Source organism: Gouania willdenowi, chromosome 7 (genome assembly GCF_900634775.1).
Source record: "Gouania willdenowi chromosome 7, fGouWil2.1, whole genome shotgun sequence".
NCBI classification, from domain to species: Eukaryota; Metazoa; Chordata; class Actinopteri; order Blenniiformes; family Gobiesocidae; genus Gouania; species Gouania willdenowi.
Genome location: NC_041050.1, coordinates 27,799,910 through 27,811,362, shown reverse-complemented (window position 1 = coordinate 27,811,362; position 11,453 = coordinate 27,799,910). Strand labels below are relative to the sequence as shown.

Sequence of the window (11,453 nt, the reverse complement as noted above, 5' to 3'; positions counted from 1 at the left end):
AAAAGTCAACAATTAACACAGTCAAAATATCAATTGAAATGGATAATTAAATCATGATAAAATGCATTTCTAGGCTAATAAAAGTGAGGATTATATGTAATAAAGTGAAATCACTATTCTAAGAGAATGCTAGTCTACTAAATATTGAATAAAAATGCAGGATACATATTCGAATAATAAGATCATAAAATCAAAGCATAAATTCATAAAAAGAGCTCATCAAACAAAGAGAGGAAGACAGACAGGGGAGATGAACAAACATGAATGAGATGAACTGTGTGTGGAACATGTTGTGAGTGTGTGTAAGTTTGTAGTTATGGAAGTATGTATGTGATCTATTGTGGATGAAGTTTGCTGATGAAAGTTCATTCAGGTACCTTGAAGATGATGTCAGGGTTGGACCTGGAGGTGCTGTTTGAAGAAATGCAGCAGGACGTGCCACCGTTGAGTTCTGTTACGTTTCAACAGAGTATACACCCCTTCAGCCGATCCAGGCGGTCCTGGCCTTTGCAGCTGGGTTAGAGAATGGCTCGTGGCTTACCCCAATGGGTCGCGGGCCGGGCTTCTTTCGGCTGTTACACACGTCACTAGATGCTGGATTCGTCCGAACCAAGCAGCTGTTGATTCCAAAAATCTAACTGTTTCAACTAAAAATAAAATGAACTAAATGAAAAGGTGGGGAAGGGAAACGCGTTGAGCATGAAACGCCAGCGTCCCAAAACTGAAGTTAGGAGCGGCTTTCTTCCTTTTAAAATCTTATCTTTGGGACTTGCCTCCCAAGAAGGGAACTTCGTTGATTGGTTTAAAGTTGCCAGCATCTCAGCTGGCTGCCCTTGGGTGTGTCTGGGGTGTGTGTTTATGTGAGACAAAGACAAACAGGAGGGATGATTCCTAGATTTACACATAAACCATAATAATGAGTTCAGCATATTCAAATAATCTTTTCAACATCATATCTTGAAATATCATGTATTACGAAAGAGTTTGATACCAAACACGACTGGAAAATAGCCTAGGATCACTTTAGGAACCGGTTAATGAATTTTTACTTGTAATTACTCATAAACATAAATGTCAAAAATCATGTTATGCCTCTTCTTTACTATATGGTTGCAGTAGATACCTCAAACTAACTTTTGTGATGTTTTCTGGTATTTTAAGCACTTTTTAAATAATGGAACATTTAAAATAGCATTCTGTGGGTATTAAATTATCTGAAAAGAGTGAAATAGGACAGACAACATTTGCAATTTCAATTTCTGTAGAAACCATTCCAATAATGTTTTCATTTGTAACTTTTCAAACATAATACAATTTCTTTGTTCTCCCTTCTTCACTGGGACACATCTCAGAGAAGGGGCCTGGAAAGTGTCCTTCTGTGACATCCCACCACAGGGGGTCAAAGGGTCATTGGGACAGTTCTTTGATCTTACAGCATCCCAAAAGTATCTGTTTGTAAAGGAGGGAGAAGACGGATGTTCTTCCCCCGTGTGGAGTCGTAAAAAAAGTTCGTACTGAATATTTCAAAGAGTTGGGTCAGTCTTTTCGGCTACGGTATTGGGTTCAAAGGTCGCATAGTGGGGTTAGCTATGCACCTCAAAGTTGCGGGGGCAGTTATTGTGTAAACAGTTTGTGATAAAGAAACAGGCTCCTTGGTTAATTCCTGCTAGGAAGAGGGTCTTTAGGCTTGATGTGGTTTGGTTCCCTACATCATGTTTGTACAATATGATATACTGTTTGAACAATATAAGTATATTGTTTGCACAAGTTTTTTTTATTATATAGTTGAAGAAAATATATTTGTATATTTTTTGTCAGGACATTTTTTTAAGCCAATAAAATGATAACTGGTCGTTGAAGGCACTTGTGATTTAAAATCTGAGTAAAGTTGATTAAATCCTTCATTAAGATAACAGACTTTACAAAGCAGTAGGCAGATGTTTTTGTTACTTTTGCATGAATTTAAATGTAAAACCCCATTTAGATTATACACGTTATTAATTACAGAAATATTCTGTTTTAGTTCATTTCCTTTTGTTATAAAGAAGCATCCTGAAGACGAGCAGGTTGATGCAAACAGCAGAAATGTTAGATGTTTGGTATGGTTTTCACTTTATTGTGAAGCACTTTGTGTAACGATTCCTTCTTTAGCACCATTAAACAATAATATCTGATCTGCATGTGGTTGCTGTAGAGAAGTGTTTAGGAAGTGTGTGTCTCTTAAAAAAGTGTTTAGTTGTCTTTTTGTTAAAAAAATAACATTTTCTTGTTTTTTTTTTGTTTTTTTTACAATGTCATTGATACTGGATTAAGGAACTCTTGCTTTTCCTAAGCTTTCTGGTGATTTTTAAACATGTCGAGCCCTTGTTTTTATTATTTTTTTTTTTATTTACATGTACAATTGATGTTCAGGTGCAATTTTTACATTAAATAGTGGTGGAACCTAAACATTTAGCAGAAAACCTCATTGTACATATGAAATTGAATTATATATGTTGCTTTTGCAGGAGGAATTACTGATGTTCATGGGACAGACAATAAATCAGACTTTGAAACTAAAAGAATAGTTCAAAAACAAATCCCTGAACCAAATCTTCAAATTTTTCATAGTCTTTAATACATTTAAAAAACCGTACAATCTGATTGAATAATATATAGTAACTTTCTGATAACATATCATTCAGCAGTGGGTCATTGGGCATTCACAAAAAAAAAAAGAAAAAAAAAAAAAAATCAAGGTTGTATTTTTGTTGTGCAGAGGTGGCGGCAATTTAATCACATTTTTTTTTCAACTTAATTGCCTTGCTATAGCCTTACTTTTGATGTTGGGTGATTTTTAGTTTTTTTGCCATTTTTTGCGCCATACTGCTTTCTTAGCCTTGTTTAAGTAGGTGCATTATATTTGCAGTTGTTTTTAGGGTATAATGATAGTCCTAAATTTATTTATTTTTTTAATTTTTGAAAAAATATGCCTTGCTATAGCCTAATTTATAATTTTGGGTGATTTTTGTTTTTTTCATTTTTTGTGCCTTACTGCTTTCTTAGCCTTGTGTAAGTATGTGCATTATATTTGCAGCAGTTTTTAGGGTCTAATGAATGTTCTAACTGAATTTTTTTTTTTGAACTTAAAAAAAAAAAAAAAATATGCCTTGCTATAGCCTTACTTTTGATTTTGGGTGATTTTTAGTGTTTTGCCATTTTTTGCGCCTTACTGCTTTCTTAGCCCTGTTTAAGTATGTGCATTATATTTGCAGTAGTTTTTAGGGTCTAATGATGGTCCTATCTCTTTTTTTTTTTTTTTTTTTTTTTAAATTTTTGAAAAAATATGCCTTGCTTTAGCCTTACTTTTGAATTTGGGTGATTTTTAGTTTTTTGCCATTTTTTGCCTTACTGCTTTCTTAGCCTTGTTTAAGTATACGTGCATTATATTTGCAGCAGTTTTTAGGGTCTAATGAATGTTCTAACTGACTTTTTTTTTTTTTTTTTACATTTTTGAAAAAATATGCCTTGCTATAGTCTTACTTTTGATTTTGGGTGATTTTTGTTTTTTGTCCATTTTTGTGCCTTACTGCTTTCTTAGCCCTGTTTAAACGAGTGAATTATATTTGCAGTAGTTTTTAGGGTCGAATAAATGTTCTCACTGAATTTTTATTTTTTTTTTAAATTTTGAAAAAATATGCCTTGCAAGAGCCTTACTTTTGATTTTGGGTGATTTTTGTTTTTTGTCATTATTGGTGCCTTACTGCTTTCTTAGCCCTGTTTATGTATGTGCATTAAATATCCCGTAGGTTTTAGGGTCTAATGATGGTCCAAACTCAATTTTTTTTTTTGAAATTAAAAAAAATATATGCCTTGCTATAGCCTTACTTTTGATTTTGGGTGATTTTTGTTTTTTGTCATTTTTTGTGCCTTACTGCTTTTTTAGCCCTGTTTAGGTATTTGCATTATATTTGCAGCAGTTTTTAGGATCTAATGAATAATCTAACTAAATTTTTTCAATTTTTTTTAATTTTTGAAAAAATATGCCCTTCTATAGCCTTACTTTTGATATTGGGTGATTTTTAGTTTTTTTTGCCATTTTTTGTGCCTTACTGATGTCTTTGCCTTGTTTAAGTATGTGCATTATATTTGCAGCAGTTTTTCGGGTCTAATGAATGTTCTCACTGAATTTTTTTTTTTTTTTTTTAAATTTTGAAAAAATATGCCTTGCTATAGTCTTCCTTTTGATTTTGGGTGATTTTTGTTTTTTGTCCATTTTTGTGCCTTACTGCTTTCTTAGCCCTGTTTAAACGAGTGAATTATATTTGCAGTAGTTTTTAGGGTCGAATAAATGTTCTCACTGAATTTTTATTTTTTTTTTAAATTTTGAAAAAATATGCCTTGCAAGAGCCTTACTTTTGATTTTGGGTGATTTTTGTTTTTTGTCATTATTGGTGCCTTACTGCTTTCTTAGCCCTGTTTATGTATGTGCATTAAATATCCCGTAGTTTTTAGGGTCTAATGATGGTCCAAACTCAATTTTTTTTTTTGAAATTAAAAAAAATATATGCCTTGCTATAGCCTTACTTTTGATTTTGGGTGATTTTTGTTTTTTGTCATTTTTTGTGCCTTACTGCTTTTTTAGCCCTGTTTAGGTATTTGCATTATATTTGCAGCAGTTTTTAGGATCTAATGAATAATCTAACTAAATTTTTTCAATTTTTTTTAATTTTTGAAAAAATATGCCCTTCTATAGCCTTACTTTTGATATTGGGTGATTTTTAGTTTTTTTTGCCATTTTTTGTGCCTTACTGATGTCTTTGCCTTGTTTAAGTATGTGCATTATATTTGCAGCAGTTTTTCGGGTCTAATGAATGTTCTCACTGAATTTTTTTTTTTTTTTTTAAATTTTGAAAAATTATGCCTTGCTATAGTCTTCCTTTTGATTTTGGGTGATTTTTGTTTTTTGTCCATTTTTGTGCCTTACTGCTTTCTTAGCCCTGTTTAAATGAGTGAATTATATTTGCAGCAGTTTTTAGGGTCTAATGAATGTTCTCACTGAATTTTTATTTTTTTTTTAAATTTTGAAAAAATATGCCTTGCTATAGCCTTCCATTTGATTTTAACTGATTTTAGTTTTTTGTCATTTTTTTGTGCCTTACTGCTTTCTTAGCACTGTTTAATGATGTGTATTATATTTGCAGTAGTTTTCAGGGTCTAATGATGGTCCTAACTCTTTTTTTTTTTTTTTTTTTATTTTGAAAAAATATGCTTTGCTATAGCCTTACTTTTGATTTTGGTTGATTTTTGTTTTTTGTCATTTTTTGCGCCTTACTGCTTTCCTAGCCCTGTTTATGTATGTGTATTATTTTTGCAGTAGTTTTTAGGGTCTAATGATGGTCTAAACTCAATTTTTTTTTTTTGAAATTAAAAAATAAATATGCCTTGCTATAGTCTTACTTTTGATTTTGGGTGATTTTTGTATTTTTGTCATTTTTTGTGCCTTACTGCTTTCTTTGCCCAGTGTAAGTATTTGCATTATATTTGCAGGAGTCTTTAGAGTCAAATAATGGTACTAACTCAATTTTTTATTTTAAAAATTTTTGAAAAAATATGCCTTGCTATAGTCTTACTTTTGATTTTGGGTGATTTTTGTTTTTTTGTCATTTTTTGTGCCTTACTGCTTTCTTAGCCCTGTTTAAGTATGTGCATTAAATTTCCAGAGATTTTTAGGGTGAAATGATGGTCCAAACTAAATTATTTTTTTTTAAATTAAAAAAAAAATATGCCTTGCTATAGCCTTACTTTTGATTTTGGGAGATTTTTGTTTTTTGTCATTTTTTGTGCCTTACTGCTTTTTTTACCCAGTTTAAGTATTTGCATTATATTTGCAGGAGTTTTTAGGGTCTAATGAATGTTCTCACTGAATTTTTTTTTTTTTTTTTTTTTAATTTTGATTTTAGCTGAATTTTAGTTTTTTGCCATTTTTTGTGCCTTAATGCTTTCTTAGCCCTGTTTAGGTATGTGCATTATATTTACAGTAGTTTTTAGGGTCTAATGATGGTCCTAACTCAATTTTTTTTTTTTGAAATTTTTAAAAAAATATGCCTTGCTATAGCCTTTCTTTTGATTTTGAGTGATTTTTGTTTTTTGTCATTTTTTGTGCCTTACAGCTTTCTTTACCCTGTTTAGGTATTTGCATTATATTTGCAGTAGTTTTTAGGGTCTAATGATGGTCCTAACTCATTTTTTATTTTTAAAATTTTTGAAAAAATATGCCTTGCTATAGCCTTACTTTTGATTTTGGGTGATTTTTGTTTTTTGTCATTTTTCGTGCCTTACTGCTTTCTTAGCCTTGTTTAAGTATGTGAAATATATTTGCAGCAGTTTTTAGGGTCTAATGAATGTTCTAACTGATTTTTTTTATTTATTTATTTTTTTTAATTTTTAAAAAAATATCCCTTGCTATAGCCTGACTTTTGATTTTGAGTGATTTTTGTTTTTTGTCATTTTTTGTGCCTTACTTATTTCTTTACCCTGTTTAGGTATGTGCATTATATTTGCAGGAGTTTTTAGGGTCTAATGATGGTCCAAACTCAATTTTTTCTTTTGAAATTAAAAAAAAAATATGCCTTGCTATTGCCTTACTTTTGATTTTGGGTGATTTTTGTTTTTTGTCATTTTTTGTGCCTTACTGCTTTTTTTGCCCAGTTTAAGTATGTGCATTATATTTGCAGTAGTTTTTAGGGTCAAATGAATGTTCTCACTGAATTTTCTTTTTTTTTTTAAATTTTGAAAAAATATGCCTTGCTATAGCCTTACTTTCGATTTTGGGTATTTTTTCTTTTTTGTCAATTTTTGTGCCTTACTGCTTTCTTTGCCCAGTTTAAGTATGTGCATTATATTTGGAGGAGTTTTTAGGGTCTAATGATGGTACAAACTCAATTTTTTTTTTTGAATTTAAAAAAATAAATATGACTTGCTATGGCCTTAGTTTTGATTTTGAATAATTTTTGTATTTTGTCATTTTTTGTGCCTTACTGCTTTCTTAGCCCTGTTTAAGTATGTTCATTAAATTTTTAGTAGTTTTTGGGTCTAATGATGGTCCTATCTCTTTTTTTTTTTTTTTTTTTTTTTGTTGAAATTTTTGAAAAAATATGCCTTGCTTTAGCCTTACTTTTGAATTTGGGTGATTTTTAGTTTTTTGCCATTTTTTGCCTTACTGCTTTCTTAGCCTTGTTTAAGTATGTGCATTATATTTGCAGCAGTTTTTAGGGTCTAATGATGGTCCAAACTCAATTTTTTTTTTTGAAATTAAAAAAAAAATATGCCTTGCTATAGCCTTACTTTTGATTTTGAATAATTTTTGTATTTTGTCATTATTTGTGCCTTACTGCTTTCTTAGCCCTGTTTAAGTATGTGCATTAAATTTCCAGTAGTTTTTAGGGTGAAATGATGGTCCAAACTCAATTTTTTTTTTTTGAAATTAAAAAAAAAAAATATGCCTTGCTATAGCCTTACTTTGGATTTTAGTTGATTTTTTAGTTTTTTGCCATTTTTTGTGCTTTAATGCTTTCTTAGCCCTGTTTAGGTTTTTTCATTATATTTCCAGTAGAATTTAGGGTCTAATGATGGTCCAAACTCAATTTTTTTTTTTGAAATTAAAGAAAAAATATGCCTTGCTATAGCCTTACTTTTGATTTTGAGTGATTTTTGTATTTTGTCATTTTTTGTGCCTTCCTGCTTTCTTAGCCCTGTTTAAATAAGTAAATTATATTTGCAGTAGTTTTAGGGTCGAATGATGGTCCTAACTCATTTTTTATTTTTAAAATTTTTGAAAAAATATGCCTTGCTTTAGCCTTACTTTTGATTTTGAGTGATTTTTGTTTTTTGTCATTATTTTCTGCCTTACTGCTTTCTTAGCCCTGTTTAAGTATGTGCATTAAATTTCCAGTAGTTTTTAGGGTGAAATGATGGTCCAAACTAAATTTTTTATTTTGAATTTTTTGAAAAAATATGCCTTGCTATAGCCTTACTTTTGATTTTGGGTGATTTTTGTTTTTTGTCATTTTTTGTGCCTTACTGCTTTCTTTACCCAGTTTAGGTTTTTGCATTATATTTGCAGGAATTTTTAGGGCCAAATGATGGTCCTAACTCTTTTTTTTTTTTTTTTGAAATTTTTGAAAAAATATGCCTTGCCTTACTTTCGATTTTGGGTATTTTTTCTTTTTTGTCAATTTTTGTGCCTTACTGCTTTCTTTGCCCAGTTGTGCATTATATTTGGAGGACTTTTTAGGGTCTAATGATGGTACAAACTCAATTTTTTTTTTTTTTTTAATTTAAAAAAATAAATATGCCTTGCTATAGTCTTATTTTTGATTTTGGGTAATTTTAGTTTTTTGTCATTTTTTGTGCCTTACTGCTTTCTTAGCCCTGTTTAAGTTTGTGCATTATATTTGCAGCAGTTTTTAGGGTCTAATGAATGTTCTCACTGAATTTATTTATTTATTTATTTTTTTAATTTTTAAAAAAATATCCCTTGCTATAGCCTGACTTTTGATTTTGAGTGATTTTTGTTTTTTGTCATTTTTTGTGCCTTACTTATTTCTTTACCCTGTTTAGGTATTTGCATTATATTTGCAGGAGTTTTTAGGGTCTAATGATGGTCCTTACTCTTTTTTTTTTTTTTTGAAATTAAAAAAATAAATATGCCTTGCTATAGCCTTACTTTTGATTTTGGGTGATTTTTGTTTTTTCTCATGTTTTGTGCCTTACTGCTTTCTTTGCCCAGTTTAAGTATGTGCTTTATATTTGCAGCAGTTTTTAGGGTCTAATGAATGTTCTCACTGAATTTATTCATTTATTTATTTTTTTAATTTTTAAAAAAATATGCCTTGCTATAGCCTTACTTTTGATTTTGAGAAATTTTTGTATTTTGTCATTTTTTGTGCCTTACTGCTTTCTTAGCCCTGTTTAAATAAGTAAATTATATTTGCAGTAGTTTTAGGGTCTAATGATGGTCCTAACTCATTTTTTATTTTTAAATTTTTTGAAAAAATATGCCTTGCTATAGCCTTACTTTTGATTTTGAGTAATTTTTTTATTTTGTCATTTTTTGTTCCTTATTGCTTTCTTAGCCCTGTTTAGGTATGTGCATTAAATATCCCGTAGTTTTTAGGATCTAATGATGGTCCTAACTCATTTTTTTTTTTTTTTTTAACTTTTTGAAAAAATATACTTTGCTTTAGCCTTACTTTCGATTTTGGGTATTTTTTCTTTTTTGTCAATTTTTGTGCCTTACTGCTTTCTTTGCCCAGTTTAAGTATGTGCATTATATTTGGAGGAGTTTTTAGGGTCTAATAAATGTTCTAAATGATTTTTTTTTTTTTTTTTTTTTTTTAATTTTGAAAAAATATGCCTTGCTATAGCCTTACTTTTGATTTTGGGTGATTTTTGTTTTTTTGTCATTTTTTGTGCCTTACTGCTTTCTTAGCCTTGTTTAAGTATGTGCATTATATTTGCAGTCGTTTTTAGGGTCTAATGATGATCCTAACTCATTTTTTATTTTTAAAATTTTTGAAAAAATATGCCTTGCTTTAGCCTTACTTTTGATTTTGAGTGATATTTGTTTTTTGTCAATGTTTTCTGCCTTACTGCTTTTTTAGCCCTGTTTATGTATGTGCATTAAATATCCCGTAGTTTTTAGGGTCTAATGATGGTCCAAACTCAATTTTTTTTTTTTAATTTTTTGAAAAAATATGCCTTGCTATAGCCTTACTTTTGATTTTAGTTGATTTTTAGTTTTTTGCCATTTTTTGTGCCTTATTGCTTTCTTTGCCCAGTTTAAGTATGTGCATTATATTTGCAGGAGTTTTTAGGGTCTAATAATGGTACTAACTCAATTTTCTTTTTTGAAATTAAAAAAAAAAATATGCCTTGCTATAGCCTTACTTTTGATTTTGGGTCTATTTTTGTTTTTTGTCATTTTTTGTGCCTTACTGCTTTCTTAGCCTTGTTTAAGTATATGCAATATATTTGCAGCAGTTTTTAGGGTCTAATGAATGTTCTAACTGAATTTATTTATTTATTTATTTTTTTTAATTTTTAAAAAAATATCCCTTGCTATAGCCTGACTTTTGATTTTGAGTGATTTTTGTTTTTTGTCATTTTTTGTGCCTTACTTATTTCTTTACCCTGTTTAGGTATTTGCATTATATTTGCAGGAGTTTTTAGGGCCAAATGATGGTCCTAACTCTTTTTTTTTTTTTTTTTGAAATTTTTGAAAATATATGCCTTGCTATAGCCTTAATTTTGATTTTGAGTAATTTTTGTATTTTGTCATTTTTTGTTCCTTACTGCTTTCTTTACCCTGTTTAGGTATGTGCATTATATTTGCAGGAGTTTTTAGGGCCAAATGATGGTCCTAACTTTTTTTTTTTTTTTGAAAATTTTGAAAAATAATGCCTTGCTATACCCTTACTTTTGATTTTGAGTAATTTTTGTATTTTGTCATTTTTTGTGCCTTACAGCTTTCTTAGCACTGTGTAAGTTTGTGCATTATATTTGCAGTAGTTTTTAGGGTCTAATGATGGTCCAAACTCATTTTTTTTTTTTTTTGAAATTTTTGAAAAAATATTACTTACATTTGATTTTGGGTGATTTTTTTTCTTCTTCATTTTTTGTGCCTTACTGCTTTTTTTTTTAACAATGTTTAAGTATGTGCATTATATTTGCAGGAGTTTTTAGGGTCTAATAATGGTACTAACTCAATTTTTTTTTTTTTTAAATTAAAAGAAAAATATGCCTTGCTATAGCCTTCCTTTTGATTTTGGGTGATTTTTGTTTTTTGTCATTTTTTGTGCCTTACTGCTTTCTTAGCCCTGCTAAGTATGTGCATTATATTTACAGTAGTTTGTACAATAGAATATTTTGTTTGTACAATTTAGTGATCTAAAATATATTTTCACCTGTGGCACCTCAACACTTCTGTAATTAGAGCTGGAGATCTTCACTTCCCTTTTTAAATCCATCATGGAGGCATTTAGAGCTTGACTGGTGGAATTAATCATAGGCTATTGTTACTGCATATTAATCAGCGTCTGAATTTAGCTTAAGAAGTACATGTGAGATGGTATATTAATGTTTGTAAATTAATGTAATCAATGCATAAGACCACAAGTTCTGATTGGATTTTATCCCATGTATTGGAATTCTTATTATATAGTTGAAGAAAATATATTTGTATGTTTTTTGTCAGTCTAGTTTTTTTCACTTAAAAGGAACATCATCAGCAGAAACAGGACATTTGTTTAAACCAATAAAATGATGACTGGTAAGCAGTCAGCAGATGTTTTTGTTACTTTTGCAGGTGATCAAACTATTCCATAAATTTAAATGTAAAACCCCATTTAGACTATATACGTTATTAATTACAGAAATATTCTGTTTTAATTCAATTCCTTTTGTTATAAAGA

The 11,453-nt window shown here is 29.7% G+C and overlaps 1 long non-coding RNA gene across 1 annotated transcript; it reads right to left on the bottom strand.

The window, feature by feature from the left end:
* Nucleotides 1-8,491: 8,491 nt before the first annotated feature.
* Nucleotides 8,492-9,232, bottom strand: LOC114466442 (uncharacterized). The gene is made up of 2 exons (XR_003674435.1): nt 9,178-9,232; nt 8,492-8,653 (listed from the first exon to the last, which is right to left on the bottom strand). It is a non-coding gene; the product is annotated as an uncharacterized LOC114466442 (long non-coding RNA).
* Between the last annotated feature and the right edge of the window lie 2,221 nt (nt 9,233-11,453).